Source organism: Diabrotica undecimpunctata, chromosome 8 (assembly GCF_040954645.1).
Source record: "Diabrotica undecimpunctata isolate CICGRU chromosome 8, icDiaUnde3, whole genome shotgun sequence".
NCBI classification, from domain to species: domain Eukaryota; kingdom Metazoa; phylum Arthropoda; class Insecta; order Coleoptera; family Chrysomelidae; genus Diabrotica; species Diabrotica undecimpunctata.
Genome location: NC_092810.1, coordinates 60,044,023 through 60,065,121, shown reverse-complemented (window position 1 = coordinate 60,065,121; position 21,099 = coordinate 60,044,023). Strand labels below are relative to the sequence as shown.

At 31.6% G+C, this 21,099-nt stretch overlaps 1 protein-coding gene across 2 annotated transcripts in view; it reads right to left on the bottom strand.

The window, feature by feature from the left end:
- LOC140447610 (probable 3',5'-cyclic phosphodiesterase pde-5) overlaps nucleotides 1-21,099 on the bottom strand; it is a 296,700-nt gene that overhangs the window by 137,876 nt on the left and 137,725 nt on the right. The window contains exon 1 of one of the 2 annotated variants that reach the window (XM_072540363.1): nucleotides 6,802-6,969. The exons of the other annotated variant lie outside the window; for it this stretch is intronic. The gene's annotated coding sequence lies outside the window, so the exon portion shown is untranslated. Of the gene's footprint in view, nucleotides 1-6,801; nucleotides 6,970-21,099 lie in introns of those variants that run through there. 2 annotated transcript variants of the gene reach the window in all.

Below are 21,099 nucleotides of genomic sequence, written 5' to 3'. Positions count from 1 at the left end.
TCTACGCAATTTAAGAGAAGGATACAAACCCCGAACAAATCTATGCAGAAATCAAGAAGGGCAAATAACCAGTAATCCAAAAGAAATAAAATCAGTCTGGAAAACCTATTTCCAAACACTTTTAGGGACACAAGAAAATGAAGAGCATATGGACATGCATCACAATGAGGAAGACACCGAAAATATAGAACCCCCAATGATGGAAGAGGTAAAACAGGCAATACGAGCAAAAAAGAACAATAAGACTCCAGGTATTGACAACGTCCCCCCTAAGCTATATAAATTAGGTGGTGATCACCTAGTAAGACAAATGCATGTGCTCATGAACAAGATTTGGAATAATGAAAAGATCCCTAATGATTGGAAAACCGGGATTATATGCCCAATCTATATAAAAAGGGGATAAACTGAAATGCGAAAATTATCGCGGCATAACCCTCTTGTGCACGGCGTACAAAATTTTTACTTACATACTAAACAAACGATTCCAACAACTAACTGAAAATATTGTCGGAGAATATCAAACCGGTTTCCGACAAGGAAGATCTATAACTGACCAACTATTCACAGTGAAACAAATTTTAAACAAATCGTGGGAATACGACATTGACGTCCACAACATATTCATAGATTTCAAACAAGCCTACGACTCAATTAATAGGAAGTTATATCAAATATTGCAGAGCTTTAATATCCCCCAAAAATACACCCGACTGGTAAAAACAACAATGGATTCGTCAATAGCAACTGTCAGAGTCCAAAATGAGCTCACTGAAAACTTTACGATAGCCCAAGGATTAAAGCAAGGAGACGGGCTGGCACCGACATTATTCAACCTGATCTTGGAATATGTGATAAGACAGCTGAATATAGGAAGAGGTAATCTCCTAACAAATAAATCAATACAGATTGCCGCCTATGCTGATGATATCAGCATCATGTCTCGCAGAACATAAGAGGCGGCCGAAATATATTCACAATTAAAATCAAAGGCAAGAGACCGGACTAGAAATAAATATTCAAAAGACAAAAAAGTTAACACAGGCAAGAGCTAGGGGAAACAGACGCACATTTGAATTAGAAGACGATATTGAAACAGTAGAAAGTTTCACATATCTGGGAGTTGCATTAAACACGGATGGAACAGAAGAACCAGAAATCCAAAGAAGAATAGTAAAGGGAAACAAAGCTTATTTTTCACTCGATCATGTGTTTCGCTCCAAAAACACACACTGGAGATCGAAAATCAGGGTCTACAAAACTGTCCTAAGAAAGATATTTGGACCTATTAACGAAAACGGAATATGGAGATCCAGGTATAACCATGAACTCTACCAACTGTTCAAAGAGACACCGATCTCAGAATTCGTTAAACTTCAGAGATTTCGCTGGGCTGGTCATGTAGTAAGAATGGAGATAGAAAGATTGCCGAAAAGAGCCCTAGATAGTAAAATGCAGGGCGCAAGACCAAAAGGAAGGCCACTGAAAAGATGGGAGGATGAAGTGGCAGCGGACGCGCAAAATTTGCTAGACGTGAGAACCTGGAAAAGATCGGCGCGGGACCGATGGCCCACAAAGGCAACAACCTTTTAAATAAATATTTCACAAAACTAAAAACAAAAACTCCAAAACTTAAAAAATCACATGTTGTTTACGAGATACCATGTATTAACTGTGAAGGTGTCTATATCGGTCAAACTAGTCAACTGCTTAAATCCAGAATTCGTTCTCACAAATATGACAAGAACAACGTCACTACGCTCACAAAACATGAAAGTGAGAAGAAGCGTAAATTTGATTTTGAAAACATCAAAATTTTAAAAACAGAACAAAACAAAAAGATGAGGGAGATATACGAATCAATAGAAATAAAAAGAAATACCAACGCAATAAATGACAAAAAAGATACACAAAACCTAAATAAAATATATTTTAATCTGATTTAAATAATAATAAATATAACACCATAAAAAGCTCTTAAAGTCATAACATATCTCCACTTTACCTTTCTCGAAAACATCAATGATACGCTCATATAAAAATAATTACATACTAATGACATGGTTTATTGATGATAATAAACCATGAGATATCAGATATCAACTTTTATTTGTCAGTTCATTAATGTCTGTGTCGCGTTTTACGTTTTGGTAAGTCATATATATACATATTTTACAATAACTGTTTGTTCTTATACATGTACATTTTAGAATCTTGGCAAAGGCAAAGGTTTCCTGCCGAAACGTTGATTGCTATGGAAAATAAAATCTAGTTCCACATGTAATATATATTACCCAAGAAATACCAATTTTATATTATATATATATATATATATATATATATATATATATATATATATATATATATATATAGAGAGAAAAGAAATTTAATCTTTGCAGATTAGTTAAATAGTAAACTCTTAAATATTGGGGAAATCTGCAAGAAATACTCTAATGTGTATCAATTGTTTCGCCGAACGTTTTCGCCAAAGAGAATTAATTTGGCTTCTTCAGGGCTGAAAGAGAATAAATTATAATTAGCTACCATATATTATCTATTAAAACATTATTGATCTTACCGTAACTTAGAATTGTAGAGTTAGAATATTAAAAAACTTTGCTAGTAACATAGTGGTGTTTTTTGTTACTATGTGCAAAAAAAGTTTTTTATAAGAATTGAAATGTATGGTAGCTTCGAACTTGACACGTAAAGGCTTACCCAAGGTTAATCGAAAAACCCAATGCAACTACATTTAAAAGGAGGTAATTCTTTGAAATGTCGGCAATAACTAAATTTTTGATTTTAAATAGTTAAAAGTGAGGTTCTGTTTAAGCCAGAACGCAAGCGCTGACAACTTCATTATAATTGGTATGAATCTTTATGTCGTTAAGGTTCATTGGTAAAAAACGAATGAATTTAAATCCCAGTAAAGGGAAATATTATTTTGATTTTCTTTATTTAATTATATTATATTGTTCATGTATTATTGAATCTTATTGAGACTGTATCTAAGAAAAGCAAGGGAATGTTATATATTTTTTGTTAATGAAAATTAATTATAAAGGTATGTTAGTTGTTAATGGATATATCAGTCACGTTAGTAATCTGTGATATAGTATTGTTCTTGGTATCTGATTTAAGTAACAGGTGGTATATATCGCTTAGATTCTTGATGTCACTCTTAACATTAATGGAGAAATCGTTAAGAAAAATATAAGACATTTCAATGAACTCTCTTTTAGATTTATTGTTCTCACGGTGGAGAATTGTGGTGTTGGTATAGTCCATGAGATGACCAGTGGAATGGACATGTTTGGCTAATGCACAACGGTCAGGGTGAAGTCGAGAATCACTTTTGTGTAGTGTAATACGTGATTTTAATAATTGAGATGTTTGACCGATGTAGGAATTGTTGCAAGACAGACATGGAATGTTGTAGACAGTATTACTAAGCCTATCTATGGGAGTCTTATCTTTTATCTTAGAATAAAGATTATTAATTGTTAGGGCTGATCTACAAGCTACATTATGTTTAATGTTGTTATTATTATTGCCAAAGCTATTTTCAACACTTTTCAGAATCCTTGTTAACCCCGGAGTGATATCTCTGAAATATGGTAATGAAAAATATTTGTTGATACTCTTATTTGCTGATACTCCTATAAACTTAGTCTTATCTTTTATCTTAGAATAAAGATTATTAATTGTTAGGGCTGATCTACAAGCTACATTATGTTTAATGTTGTTATTATTATTGCCAAAGCTATTTTCAACACTTTTCAGAATCCTTGTTAACCCCGGAGTGATATCTCTGAAATATGGTAATGAAAAATATTTGTTGATACTCTTATTTGCTGATACTCCTATAAACAAATATTTTTCATTACCATATTTCAGAGATATCACTCCGGGGTTAACAAGGATTCTGAAAAGTGTTGAAAATAGCTTTGGCAATAATAATAACAACATTAAACTTAATGTAGCTTGTAGATCAGCCCTAACAATTAATAATCTTTATTCTAAGATAAAAGATAAGACTCCCATAGATAGGCTTAGTAATATTGTCTACAACATTCCATGTCTCTCTTGCAACAATTCCTACATCGGTCAAACATCTCAATTATTAAAATCACGTATTACACTACACAAAAGTGATTCTCGACTTCACCCTGACCGTTGTGCATTAGCCAAACATGTCCATTCCACTGGTCATCTCATGGACTATACCAACACCACAATTCTCCACCGTGAGAACAATAAATCTAAAAGAGAGTTCATTGAAATGTCTTATATTTTTCTTAACGATTTCTCCATTAATGTTAAGAGTGACATCAAAAATCTAAGCGATATATACCACCTGTTACTTAAATCAGATACCAAGAACAATACTATATCACAGATTACTAACGTGACTGATATATCCATTAACAACTAACATACCTTTATAATTAATTTTCATTAACAAAAAATATATAACATTCCCTTGCTTTTCTTAGATACAGTCTCAATAAGATTCAATAATACATGAACAATATAATATAATTAAATAAAGAAAATCAAAATAATATTTCCCTTTACTGGGATTTAAATTCATTCGTTTTTTACCAATGAACCTTAACGACATAAAGATTCATACCAATTATAATGAAGTTGTCAGCGCTTGCGTTCTGGCTTAAACAGAACCTCACTTTTAACTATGTAAAATCAAAAACTTAGTTATTGCCGACATTTCAAAGAATTACCTCCTTTTAAATGTAGTTGCATTGGGTTTTTCGATTAACCTTGGGTAAGCCTTTACGTGTCAAGTTCGAAGCTACCATACATTTCAATTCTTATAAAAAACTTTTTTTGCACATAGTAACAAAAAACACCACTATGTTACTAGCAAAGTTTTTTAATATTCTAACTCTACAATTCTAAGTTACGGTAAGATCAATAATGTTTTAATAGATAATATATGGTAGCTAATTATAATTTATTCTCTTTCAGCCCTGAAGAAGCCAAATTAATTCTCTTTGGCGAAAACGTTCGGCGAAACAATTGATACACATTAGAGTATTTCTTGCAGATTTCCCCAATATTTAAGAGTTTACTATATATATATATATATATATATATATATATATATATATATATATATATATATATATATATATATATATATATATAGCTACGGTAACCAAAAATAACCACAGAAATGCAAGAGAATCTCTTTAGGACAAACGGCTCATCACCAAATATGTTTAGATTGACAATGTCCCTTGCACGGTTTAAGTTTTTGCTCGAACACATACATTTTGATGATAAACAAACAGGATTAGAAAGGTAAAAATATGACAAATTGGCAACCGTGAGAGAATTTTTCGATTCGTTCGTAATTCAAATTTACCCAAAAATTTTTCATTCTCAGCGTATACAACGGTAGATAAAAAAACTGGTAGTTTTTCATGGCAGCTGTGGCGTAAGGGAATGTATGCCCAATAAACTTTATAAATACGACATAAAGATCTACTCATTAGTAAACGTTAAGTTTTCTTATACCGCAAATCTAGAGGTGTACGTTGGATAACAACCACCTGGTCCATATAAAGTTGATACGAGCAATATTTTCCTTATTCCTCACCTTTGCAGTCGTATATCTGGATCTCACAGAAATATAATAATTTTTTTAAGACTCTCAGCTAAGCCGATCTTCTTTTGAACGAACATCATCTGACTATGATAGACACTATGGGAAAAAACAAAAGAGAGCTTTCACTTCAATTTACTAATCCTAAGAGGCCATAAAAAACTATGTTTGCTTATAGAGAAAAATGTATGATTGTGTCATATTATATACACAGAAAAAATAAAAACGTTATTTTACTCTAAACGATCTACGATGATTTGCTAGACGAATTTACGAGCAAGCCAGAAATCATAATTGACTATAATTAATCCAAAGGAGGAGTAGATCTAGTTGATAAAATATGTGCCGCCTACATTTGCGCTCGAGCCTTTGGTTGATGGCTCATATTCATTTTTTATTCTGCAATGGATGTAGCCGGTATCAATTCTTTTGTAAAAAACAAATATAAATCTAATGATGTAGATAAAACGTCTAGAAGACTTTTTCTAGAAGCTCTTGGTATGGAACTAGTAAACGATCATCTGCATCGTCGATTTTTAAATTAATGAATTCCTACTACAATTAGGTCAAGAATAAAAGAAATTTATCGTTTTGAAGAACAGATTGTTCCAGCTCCCAATTCACAACCTGATCGTTGAGGTCGTTGTTTTTACTGTAGTAGACAAAAAATAAACCAACCAGATATACCTGTCAAAAATGTCAAAAATTTGTCTGCAAAATCCATTTGCTTCAACTGTCTACAGGATGGTATTTCCGAAGGAAGCAGCGAAGATTGTTTTATTTCCGTTCATTCATGTATCTATTATGCAGCTCAAACATTTGTTTTTTATTTAGACTTTGTTTAATTTTTTAGAAATAGTTATTTTGTATTTGCATAATTTGGGTTTTTGTGTTTTATAGTACCCAAAATGTAAACAAGATATATCTGTTAACTTTTACTTCTAAATCATGAGTTTAAATACAAATTATAATAATAAACTTGTGTGCAAATGTTTTTTTCTTGTATATTTCAAATAAAAATTCTTGTTAAAAAAGTTTCTCTTTTTTGACAATAACTTCGTAACCACCTCAGCTCTTTAAAACGGGTCCCCAGGGGTTATGCCCCACACTTTGGGAACCACTGAAATACACAGTGCGGATAATTACCTTTAATGAAATAAAAGTTTACTTACGTTTAGTGACAGTACACCTAATTCCCAAAGGATCATAATTTCATTAAACTCAAAATAAATCCACATACATATATCTCACTCGTAAACATGAAAATTTTGGTAAAAATTTTATCGCTCAAAAGTAGGAGTTTCTTTATTTAATACGTATATGTCTACCAATCAACTAACTAAATCCTTAGGTAAAGATCGTAAGTGTACGATAAACCTTCATAAAAACTTTAAAAATTCTGAACATGATTTATATAATGGTACAATACCTGTACTAGGTGAAATACTAAAAGACAAGTAAATAAGTTTGATACCCAAAAAGGTTGCAATGACTACTCTAATTAAAAGTCAAACCAACAAACATAACCGTTTATAGAATGTAATAGAATAGAATAGCAATAAAAATATCCATAAGAATTTGACGTAATACATTAATACGCAAAGGCCCGGTAGAAAATAAATATCTATATATATATATATATATATATATATATATATATATATATATATATATATATATATATATATATATATATATATTATATATGTATATATATATATATATATATATATATATATATATCGTACATCTAGTTCAATAGTGCCACAACTGCAAAAAATTCTAATTTTGAGTTAAGGCTTTAAAAAGGTTGCCTATATAATACCCCATCTAATGCAATACAGCCTTAACTGAAATATTGTCTTGGATAAGTATAAAGTAAGATACTTCGGTATTACACTGTAGGGTTTTGAAATGCAATATGGCCATAACTAGGAGGTGTGGCGATAATACACTCCGCCACAATACAACCGATGTAATTCAATACGGCCACAACTGCAGGCATTGTTAGGTTAGTGGTACGATTTTATCAGTTCTCAATTATTTATGCACGCGGTATCCACGTTTTTAGTTTTGATTTAAGGTCTGAAAACAGTGTATAGTGATATAATTATTAATTTTATTATCAAACACGATGTCAAGAGCAAGAAAAATGCTTGGACTGGCTTTGCAAATTAAAGATGATGAGAATCTGAGAGACAATTCAGAGGTTTTGAGGTTATCAATGACATACCCTTTGTGTTGACGGAGGTTTGTATTTCAACAAAAATCACAGTGAGGTTTTAGGTGTATGCAATTTTTTAGCTTACTCCGGTTGCGTTACCCGTGCAATCAAATCATACGGCAAATACATTTGAACATCAAGAAAAACTACATACAGACCCTCGCCAAGATGATTACATAGAGCAGGTATCGTTTTTAATATTACACTTTTCAAAATTTTATTTTTTGTTGGAGTTTGTGAACTAATATCAAAACAGTACAGTTTTTAACATTGCTTAAAATATAATTACAGAACTGTATTAAATATTAATGTACGTATGTATGCATTAGGTATGTATGGAATTAGGCAAAAAGCACCGCAGATTTTCTTTTCAATTGATTAGAAATGAGAGACCAATAGAAACAGGATGATTTATTTTGTATGTTGGATGAAAATATCGCTCTGTTTGTAATTATAAATAATGTTAACATCCAACGGCATCTTTTCAAATTAACCATAACTTTTTGTTTCAGTGTCAAATTCAAGAGGGAAATTTCAATTCCGATGACTCTGTGACAGACAGTAACTACTCACCTGATACTTCTTTAAGCACTGATAGTGAAAAAAAAAAATGGAAATGAAAATAACGTAGCAGATTCTGATACCGAAATAACGGAAGATAATAAAGTAGTTGACAGGAATGCACGCATTGAGATAACAGATACGGTAACTGAAATTCATAATTCTCGAAAAAAATTGCGGAAACCAAGTAAATGGAAAAGAAATATTAAAAAACTGAGAGTTAACTCTGGACTACCTTATATTACAGAAGGCAACAAAGAAAAACGTGGGAAGACTTTAAAACCTGCATGTGGAGAAAAATGTCGTTCAAAATGCAGCCAAAAATGGCTGATGCCAATCAGCAATGCTGATAGATATGATATACATTTAAGTTTATGGAATTTGAAAGACAACGCTCTTCAAAGACAATTTGTTGGTTCCCATTTGGAAAAGTTGGTTACTAAACATAGAAGAACAGTTGAAGGCAGTAACCGCGGTATGAATTTAGTATATTTTTTAACAATACACGGTGTAAAAGTTAAAGTCTGCAAAAAGTTTTTCATGAATACCTTGGACATTGGTGACAAATTTATTAGAACAACTTGGAGAAAACCAGATGGTAAAGGATCTGTGAAAAAGGATAAGAGAGGAAATTTAATTTTATGAAACGAGAAACGGTTACTGGACCGGTGAAGAATAAAATAAGAGAGCACATAAATTCTTTCCAAAGGGTAGAATCACATTATCTCAGAGCACAAACTACAAAGGAATACATAGACGGTTCACTTCTTCTTCTTCGTCTAGCCATTCACGTCCACATCTGAACATAAGCCTCTTCAAGTCTTCCTTTCCATTGTTTTTTATTGTACGCTACTTGTAGCCAATTTTTCCCAAAATTGGCTACAAATTGGCCCAAAAAAAAATTGGCTTCAAATGGTTCACTTACTTTAGCACAAATGTATCGCTACTACAAACTACAGGAAGAAAGTGAAGGAAGGCCTGTGGCTAAAAAATGCACTTACGAGCATATTTTCCAAACTGAGTTTAACATAACTTTCTTTCAGCCAAAAAAAGATCAGTGCGCGGTTTGTGAGTCATATAAAAATTCTTCTGCTGAACAGCAAGCTACTCTTGATCAAACATAATAAAAATATCCATAATAAAATTAAAAGCAGAGAAGAAAAAGCAAAAGATGTAGCAAGAGCAAAATATGATTCTTAAGTATTGGTACCTTATTTAGATTTGCAGGCAATCCTTCCTACACCTTGTGGAGATGTTTCAAGCTTCTACTATAAATGCCGCCTGAACTGCTTTAACTTTACAATTTTTCAGATGGTACAAAAGAGTGGTTACTGTTACTTTTGGCACGAGGCTATCGCTAACCGCGGCTCAAACGAAATAGCTATGTGTCTGTTTGATCATGTTTTAACTCATTGTAATGATAAAGACGTTATATTTTATAGCGACAATTGAAAGGCAAAAGAAGAAAATACTTAAAACAGGTCCCATTTATGTTCCTGCACCATGGCCTGTCATCGTAAGGTCTGCAAAAAAGAGGGAAATCCTTATAATGTAAAGGAAATGTCAACAGAAGACTTTTATGACTTTAAAGATCTCAATTCAAAAATTGGAGGAAATTTTACAAAGAATACAAAAGGTGAAAAGGTAGTCTGGAATGATATCCAAGTCATTAAAGTTGTCAAAAGCAATTCTGGATCTTTCTTCTATAAAACAGATTATAATGCCGATGAGATAGAAGAGGTCCATTTTAAAGCATCGACAAGGGGGCGCTCAGCAACTATGGAAGCAGTAATCGATGTAAAAAAGGCGTACATAAAGCCACCATCGATATCCGCAAAAACCAAGCAACACCTTTTGGAACTGTGCCATAAAAACTTAATAATACCTGTTCATCACAATTTTTATAAGGACTTGGTTAATAGTAATTAAAAAATATGTTTGTACACACTTGTAATAATAATAATAAAAATATTTTTTGTAAGAACTAGTTGATTTTTTTATTATGTTGCCGCCGTATCTCCTAGGTATCGTTTTATACATGACTTTCTTCACAATGCAATATCGCCATAACTATCAAAATACAATTAACATTTTATTTTTAATAAATTGTAATAAGATCCAGCGAATAACTTTATAATTTGCTAACTAAATTGTAATTTTGATGCCAGGCATTCTAAAAATAAATTATTTACAAGGCATAACTCGTTTGCTACAGAACGTTTTGCTCATTTCTCGAAAATATTGTATTTTGCACTTGTGGCACTATTGAACTAGGTGTGCGATATGTATATATATATATATATATATATATATATATATATATATATATATATATATATATATATGTATATATATATAAGAAATACAGGATATTCGTGACTGTCGATATAAACAAAACCACCAGTTTATTAGGGCTTCAGTCAGAAGGTTGGTCATGTTAGAGAAACACTTTTTTGACTTTTTGTCAAGCTTTCGGAATTGTTTTATTCCTTTTTCAACACACTGTAATATAGATAAAAATAATTTGTAAATGTTTACCAAATATCACAATTTGTTTTTAACATTTTAATCACATTGTTTTTTCTTTCTGTTCTCTATGTATCAGAGTTAAAACACAGTATCAAAAGATGTCATGAAATAAACTAAGTTTTACTATCCTGACCAAAAATTTTTAGAATATATTGTCCATTATTATATTTTATATTTGTGTTAATGTTGAGTGTCCAAGTTTATTTTAAATAATCTCAACGACTAGTAAGTTGTACTGACAAATTGTGATATTTTGAAAAAATTTACACATTTTTTTTATCTATATTACAGTGTCTTGTAAAAGGAATAAAACAATTCCGAAAGCTTGACAAAAAGTCAAAAGGGTGTTTCTCTAACATCTCGGCCAACCTTCTGACTGCAGCCCTAATAAACTGGTGGTTTTATATTATTATATATATATATATATATATATATATATATATATATATGAAACTTGTTTGTGACCGGTTAGTAAATATATAAATAGTATATTTTTTAAAATATAATTAATTTTGACTTAGGTCAAATTATGTTTTATGTTTGAATTTTTGTATTTTACAATTATATATTGTTTTTCATGTTAAAATGGCCTACGAACTATTCCAATCTTAACATTTAGTAAGTATTTTTACGAATAGAATGTCATAAAACTAATTATAATATTTTTTAGTTGTTTTGATAAAGAAACTAAGGATTTTTAATAAAAGATGCTACTTATATTAGTGTTTTAATCACTAGGCCTTTTGACCGCAACCTCAAAAATCTTTGGAAGTTTATATATATATATATATATATATATATATATATATATATATATATATATATATATATATATATATTATATATATAAATATATACTAGGCCTTTTGACCGCAACCTCAAAAATCTTTGGAAGTTATATATATATATATATATATATATATATATATATATATATATATATATATATATATATATATATATATATATATATATATATGTGTGTGTGTATATATAAATACGTCAAATTATCGGGTAAAGTGGTCTGTAATAAAAATCTTTCTTTTTTCTTAATTACTCAATATTTCGCCATTTATTTAACAGCTTCTTCAGGAGTAAACTAAAACAATTTGAACATTACAAAAAATGGCGTACAAATACATTTGTAAAACACTTACAGAATTTAAAAGATTTCGCAAATAAAAAATGACATTGAAGTATTTGAAAAATTGAATGGAATGTCAAGATTAAATTGTCTTAAGCACGTTCGTTACAGCTATACGATAAAAAATTAAAATTATTTCAAATGTAAAAATAAAAATAACAATAAAAGAAAAGTAAGAAGAATAATATTTCTTTGATGAATTATTAAGGTTATTCTTCTTAAGGTAAGGTAAAAATACTTACTAAATGTTAAGATTGGAATAGTTCGTAGGCCATTTTAACATGAAAAACAATATATAATTGTAAAATACAAAAATTCAAACATAAAACATAATTTGACCTAAGTCAAAATTAATTATATTTTAAAAAATATACTATTTATATATTTACTAACCGGTCACAAACAAGTTTCATATATATATATATATATATATATATATATATATATATATATATATATATATATATATATATATATATATATATATATATATATATATATATATATATATATAAATATACCACCAGTTTATTAGGGCTGCAGTCAGAAGGTTGGCCGAGATGTTAGAGAAACACCCTTTTGACTTTTTGTCAAGCTTTCGGAATTGTTTTATTCCTTTTACAAGACACTGTAATATAGATAAAAAAAATGTGTAAATTTTTTCAAAATATCACAATTTGTCAGTACAACTTACTAGTCGTTGAGATTATTTAAAATAAACTTGGACACTCAACATTAACACAAATATAAAATATAATAATGGACAATATATTCTAAAAATTTTTGGTCAGGATAGTAAAACTTAGTTTATTTCATGACATCTTTTGATACTGTGTTTTAACTCTGATACATAGAGAACAGAAAGAAACATTACATGAACATTACAAAAAATGGCGTACAAATACATTTTTAAAACACTTACAGAATTTAAAAGATTTCGCAAATAAAAAATGACATTGAAGTATTTGAAAAATTGAATGTCAAGATTAAATTGTCTTAAGCACGTTCGTTACAGCTATACGATAAAAAATTAAAATTATTTCAAATGTAAAAATAAAAATAACAATAAAAGAAAAGTAAGAAGAATAACCTTAATAATTCATCAAAGAAATATTATTCTTCTTACTTTTCTTTTATTGTTATTTTTATTTTTACATTTGAAATAATTTTAATTTTTTATCGTATAGCTGTAACGAACGTGCTTAAGACAATTTAATCTTGACATTCAATTTTTCAAATACTTCAATGTCATTTTTTATTTGCGAAATCTTTTAAATTCTGTAAGTGTTTTACAAATGTATTTGTACGCCATTTTTTGTAATGTTCAAATTGTTTTAGTTTACTCCTGAAGAAGCTGTTAAATAAATGGCGAAATATTGAGTAATTAAGAAAAAAGAAAGATTTTTATTACAGACCACTTTACCCGATAATTTGACGTATTTATAAATTATTTTTTGGTCGAAATAATCATTTCTAATATATGTATATATATATATATATATGTATATATATATATATATATATATATATATATTTAGAAATATATATATATATATATATATATATATATATATATATATATATATATATATATATATATATTTCTAAAACAAAATTGGGTATCTTCGAGATCTTCTTCGCATTTGCGTCTAATTCTGTTGTAAAGTATTCTTAGGAAAATTTTAAGTGTGTGGCTCATTAGGCTAATTAATCGATATTCTGAGCATTTTCTCACATTGTGTTTTTTAGGTATTGCGACAAAGATCTATTTGAGCCAATCTGTAGGAATCACTCCCGCGTTATATATTGAATTAAAAAGTCTTACTACTACTTTTATGTTATCATCCTCTATTAGTTTCAACAACTCAGTTGGTGTATCATCTGAACCATCGTGTGTACTACATCGCATTTCATAATTTCTGGCCGTCAGTACAGTTTTGGTAGAATTCGGCAATATTATTCCTGTCATCTTCAAATAACTCTGATATATACAGCTGCCATTTGTTTCTTATTTCGTGCTCATTTACAATAATTTTGTTATTATTTTCAACGAGTACATAGGGAACTCATGTGTTAAATATATTACTCATTTCTTTTAGTTTCGTGTGCATATTAAATAAGTCGTGTTTAGATATTACATCCTCCATTTCGTCGCACCTTTCTCACATCCATTTTTCTTTGGCTAATTTGATCTCCTTTTTTATGAATACTTATGACAGCTATGGCCACGCCCTAACACATGTAATTCTAATTATTACAATTTCTTTACAAACTCTTATGAAAGAAATTATTAATGAAAATGTTTCTTTTTCATTTAAAAATCAACCTAAAAGAGTTACCTTGATGTCAATAAAATTTCTTTAGATTGATTTCTGGGGTCGAAAACTGGACGTACTAAAGTTTCTGCTACTGAAAAAAAAACTACACCTTCACTGTGAATTATTATTATGCTAAATTATTATGCTGAAATGCTTCTTAGGACATTGAGGATTAAGGTTGAAATGGGCAGCACTGGATACAACTTTAGACTGGGCTTCTTAAAAAACTGGAACCATCGTGGTTATATTTTAAATTTGTTGTACACGCCGTTTAATAAATATCTTAGATCAGATATGGCATACAACAAAAACAGTGATTTCTCTTACTTTAACAAACACATTACTTTGAGTATATTTACGTTTTCTCGCAAATTTTGCCGGCTTCTCCAAACTACATACCGACGTCTGCCCACTCTCGTTACTCTTTTCAACCTCACTTAAATCTTTAGACTCTAAATATTAACTTCACACTGCTACACATTTTCCCATGAAAAAAGGACGAACAACAGAAAATATTACAAATTCGACGTAGAATTTGGACAAACGCTGGAAACAGTTGTCCCTGACAACGCCTTAACGAGAGTGAGCAATTATCTTTTAAATTCATTCGCTTAACTTGGTATAAACAAAACACTTAGATGGAAACGGAAACGCAAAATATCCTAGAAGCGGCTTCAATCAAATAAAATTCCGAGTAATATGAGTCTGTGAAATATACACAAACTCTAAAATGGTTTATATCAACTCGACGACGCAAAAAGGATTGAAAATACATATACGAGGGGATTTCAATATTTACTACGGAATTTTAAAATTCTACAACATCAATCAATCATTACCGCGAAAATCACATCAATAGGAGCATTCACATACATCAATCACCCACTTAATCTCAACCCAAAGACTTAGACCCTCATTATACGAACGCTTTTCTTACTTACATTAAAGGTATCGCTGACAAAATCCACAAAATTTTTAAATTAAGAGGAATAGATCCTATATACGCCAAACAAATCGTAAAATCCAAACATTCCATTTCTGTTCGCAGTTCCGACTCAATTTCAGCTCTAGGTCAACACCAGCTTCATAGAAGTCACACAATTAATTATTAAAATTCCATAGCCTCCATCCGCTTTTATAAACCAAGAATCCATAGAAATTGAAAAAAGGCCAAATTCTCTCAATAAAAGAGATAACGACATACAATTATCTTCGATTTGGAGAACTTTCATAAAGAAAATAACGTCCGCTACATCCGTAAATCAAAGTACTACTGTCAGAAATGTTCGCGCTACGTACTGCGCCAATTCCCGCGCCAGTTCGCACACTAACCCCCACGCCAACCTTCACCCAAACTACTTGTCCATCGACGGTGTAAATGAACCATACTCTGTTCCCAGTACCAGTAATGCATTGATTAGTGATCAGTGTAGTAGTGTCTGAAGGATTATGAGACTGAGACCTCGGAAGACCTGAAGAAGACATCGAAGAGGATGTCGAAAGCTCCGCGCAATGATAATTTACGCGGTTCAACCCGGAAAACTGTTGAGTTTAATATTAATTCCAGTAATAGTATTACTGGAATAGCTATAATAACTATATATATATATATATATATATATATATATATATATATATATATATATATATATATATATATCTTCTTCTTCTTCTTTTTTTTATATAAACATGACTCTGTCTGTTTTTCAATGTGCCTCCAGTAAGTTGTCGTTCCATCGTTTTCGTGGTCCTCCTACTGATCGTCTTCCTATTGGGGAACCGTCTCTTGCCGTCTTTACTACTCTATTTGTTGTCATTCGGCTTATATGATCGTTTCATTCTACTCTTCTATTTCTTACCCAATTCTTGATGTTCTCCACCTTGCATCTACGTCGTATATCTGTACTTCTAGCTCTGTCCCATAGTGTCTTACCATCAATTTTTCTAAGTGTTTTCATCTCTGCTGTTTCTAACATCCTTTTTGTTCTCTCTATGTCAGGTCTTGTTTCTGCCGCGTATGTCATTATTGGTCTGATGACTGTTTTGTAAATTCTGCCTTTCGTTTCTTTCCCGATATTTTTATTTCTCCATATTGTTTCGTTTAGGCAGCCTGCGGCTCTGTTTGCTCTATTCACTTGATCTTCCACTTCGGTTTCGAGCTTTCCGTAGCTAGATAATGTGATGCCTAGATATTTAAACTCCATCAATTGTTCTATTATCTGACCTTCCAGCTCCAATTTACATCTTAGTAAATTTGCTGTTGTAATCATGCATTTTGTCTTTTTTGCAGAAATGAACATGTTAAATTTTCTGGCGGTTATATTAAATTGGTGCAGCATAGATTGTAAATTATCTTCACTTGGAGAGAGTAGTATTGCATCGTCTCCATAGCAGATTATTTTAAGTTGTCTCCCATTTGGTATCCTTTTGTTGTTCTTACATTTTTTAGTATTTCGTCCATAATCAGGTTGAACAATAGAGGATTCAGGGAATCTCCCTGTCTTATGCCATTGCCAGCTTCAATAGGGTCGGTTAGTTCTTTTTCTACTTTTACTTTTATTGTGTTGTTTTGGTAGATATTTTCTATCGTTTTGATTATTCTTAGAGGTATCTCTCTTGCATACAGTAAGTGGATAAGTCTTTTAATTTGACCCGGTCAAATGCCTTTGTAAGGTCAACGAAACATAGATATGCCGGTTGGTTGTATTCTAATGATTTCTCTAGCACTTACCTCATTATAAATGTAGCGTCGGTGCATGATCTTTCCTACCTAAAACCTTGTTGTTCTTCTGCTAGTGTTATAATTTTATTTAATTTATTTGTTATCATTTTGGTTGTTAATTTTAATGTAATTAATTCCTGTGTAATTTTCCGGGTCCGATTTGTCTCCCTTTTTGAAGAGAGGTATTAGGATGCTTGATCTCAATTCTGTCCTCTCCTGGTGATTTTCTGTTTTTTAATTACCTTAATACTTCCTTTACCTCTTTCTCCCCAATATTTATTTCTTCGTTTGTCGTCACCTCTGGTGGTGGTGGTTCATTATGGTCAGCTTTAGCAAATAGGGATCGAAAGTAGTCTACCCATGTTTCCTTCTGAATGTGTTTCGTTTTTATTAGTTCGTTCATCTCTTTTCTTTGTCCTCTGATCATTCTCCATATTTCTTTTTGTTTTCCGTAGAAATCGTGTTCCATCTGTTTTGAGAAACTCTGCCAGTGTTCCTTTTTTATTTGTCTAACTGAAGTATTTGTTTTAGTTCTGATTTGTTTATAGTGGTTGTATACCTGTTGTGTTTGTTGTGTTCTGTATTGTAAAAAGGCTTTCTTCTTTTCTTCGCTCTCACTTCCTCTCTAAACCATGGTTTTTTCTTTTTTGATATGTTAGTGTTCGTTACTTTCCTTTCTACGAGTGATTTTGTTGCTGCGTCAATTATGTTATTTTTTAGTTTTTTCCAGCTTTCATCGATGTTATCGTTTTCTAATATTTCATTTCCATCGATCTTCTCTGATATTTTTTTCCTGTATAAGTATTCCGAGAATTCCGCATTTAGTCCTTTGACTTTGATTTTTGTTTGTGTTGGCGCCGCTTTCTTGGGTGGGAAGTATTTCAGGATGATTCTTATTTTACATAATACTAGGCTATGGTCACTACCTACATTTGCTGAGTTGAGGCATCTTACGTCGATTATTTTCGATGGATGTATATCTCTGTTGGTTATAACATAATCTATCATAGATCTTTGTCCACGGGTGTTATTAAATGTATATTTGTGTTGGTCTTTGTGGTCCAAAAATGTGTTGTTTATTCTTAGTTCGTGATTCGTGCAGAAGTTGATCATCATTTCTCCATTTTCGTTTTTAACATTCTCGTTATATTTTTGTTTAATGCCGGGTATTACTTGATTGCCTATTCGAGCGTTAAAATCCCCCAATATTATCATCTCTCCTCTGACTTGATCTACTAATTGTTCTAATTGGTCATAAAACGCTTTCCTTGTTGTTTGAGGCTTGTTATTTTCTGGGCTGTATTCTCCGATGGACTTCAGGTCTTTCTTCTCCATTTTTGTTTGCTGTTACTATTCTTTCTGATATATATTGGCACTCTTTGATGTGATTTTGGTACCTTTGCTGTATTAGTAAGGCTACACCTTCTTTGGCCCTGTTTTCGTCTGCTACTTCACTGTAGATTAGTATGTATTCACCTAATTTTGATTGACCTTTTCCTTTCTTTTTTGTTTCCTGTAGAGCACAAATGTCCATTTCTAACTCTTTCAGCACTTGGGATATTTCTTGGTCCCTTGAGTTGAGTGATCTTATATTCCAAGTAGTAATTCTCATCTGGGTTTTGGATGTTTTTCGCTTGTCCTTATTTCTTGCCGTAGTCATCTTCATAGTATCAATCTGGTTCCGAGGCTGTACATTGTTTCTTTGAGCACTATTTGTTTTTACGATTGGTAGGTTGCTAACCTTGCCAATCACCCTCCACATTTTATCCGGGCTTGGGACCGGCTGTGGTAACTGCAGAGCTACTCAATCCACATATATATATATATATATATATATATATATATATATATATATATATATATATATATATATATATATATATATATATATACATTCCAGTGAATGCCAAGATACACCAGTGAATCTTAACATTCACCAATTCGTATGTTCAAATTGGTTAATTATCATGTTTTCTAACATTCACCGTTGAATGCTGATATTCATCATACATTTCTGGTGTATGTTAAAAACATATATTTTTTAACAAGTAGGTAAAGATAAAAAATTTGTTGGGTATGTTTTTTATTTGAGAAAATTTTTCTAATAAACCTGAGATAATTGTATTTAAAACAAAAATCGCAAATAGCAATTAGTAACTGAAATATTATCAACATAAAGAAACAATTTTTTAAAATTTTTATATATAACATAAAAAAACAAAAACAAAACCAAAGGAAACGTATTATGTATAATCTTATTTATTGTAACACCTTAAACTACAATTACACTTCGAATTGGACAAAAGCCTCTAATAGCCCCGTCCTCCACTTTTTGAATTAGCACAAGCTGCTTCTCTTAGCGATATGTCATTAGTTGTAATCTCACCCTTGGAAAGTAATTTTTCTTTACAAATTGCGATCTGATTACGTTTGAAAAACTGCTTGAAGGTACCATTTTTGTTTGCTAATTTATAATAGTCTAAATCCTCTATTTCAACAACAACCGCTTACACATTTCGTAAGTCTGTGCGACCACGGTCAACATCAGTCACTTTAAATTCTCACTGCTGCTGCTCAGTCGGTACTTGGGATGAAGACGTGCTAGGCTGCGGAACGGCTATTTCTTGAGATGTAGAAGTGCTACAATGCGAATCAGTCGGTGCTTGAGATATAAGCATGTTAGTTTGCAGATCTGTTCCAATCGAATTTTCTTGAAAAGTATTCAAATAGAGCTCGAGCTGTTCCTTAGTTTCAATATCTTGAATTTTACCGTAAAGGAGAGATGACGACGCTAGTCCCTTTTTTGATTTAATGCCAACCATGACTTCACATAGACTCTAGCCTTTTCCTTCGTGATGCGTTGACATATTCTGTATGTCCTGATTGGCTCTTTTTACTGCTCCTTGAGTTTGACTGTGACGAGGCTTTCCATGCACTATTTTACCAATGTTTTTATATAGTGCATAACTCAGATATAACTAGATTAGGGAATTATACCATTATCTGAATGTAATTATGATGGGAGCACCAACTGTTTTTTGGGAGCACCAAATTTTAAGAAGGTGATAAGCTACTTCTTCCGCTCTTTTGGTTTTCAATGGTCGTAGCTGAATAAAGTTGGTTAATCGCTGTCCCTGTGTGATTGTAAGTCTATTAAGTCACCATAATATGTAAAGTTAACTTTGGAACTTACCATTGATTTCACAATGATACCTTTTTTCGGAGCACTATGTTTCATTTGACACTATTTACACAAATTTAAATAGAACGTTACAACTTCATAATATTTTTGTATTTAACTTTAAATTCTTAAGGCATTCTTGTTTTTTCTCTTTTCTTTCTTGTGTGAGTCGCCGAACTGGGCATAGCCCGGAGCGGATACTCAAGGCCCGAGCAAGCAATTTCAGTTCGATGGTACGTCACTAAAGAAAGCAGGAAAAGAGCGCCTCATGCTATCCTGCACTGATCAGCTTAGGCTAACTACATAGTGAAGCGACGAGGAGAGCGACGATACGAGCTGCGAGGAAAGCGGCGAAAACAAATACATGATTGAACGTAGTCTGCCACATAGTGGGCAGCAAAGCAGAGAGTCAGGAGCGCGGTCACGAGAGAGGTTAGCGACACGATCAAGAAAGTTTGTTTTCGCCGCTCTCATCGCGCTTTATACATGCAGATATGGATATCGAAAGATTTATTAGCAGTGTTTTTGTGAGAAGTTATTTATGGGACCAAAAAGATCCTCGTCATCATAATCGTTTTTTGTTAGATAAATTATGGGATGAGGTGCTCCAATATGTGCTTAGCCTTAGGATATCGTCAGAGAACTACGAACACAGAACACACTGTGTTCGTAGTTCTCTGATATCGTGTTGGAGTTCTTATACCCAGGACTTACACACGAAAATCAGTTGCCTGGTACTTAGCCCTATGGCGCATCAGGGTGCTATGGGGGGGAAAACCTTTTTACCTATT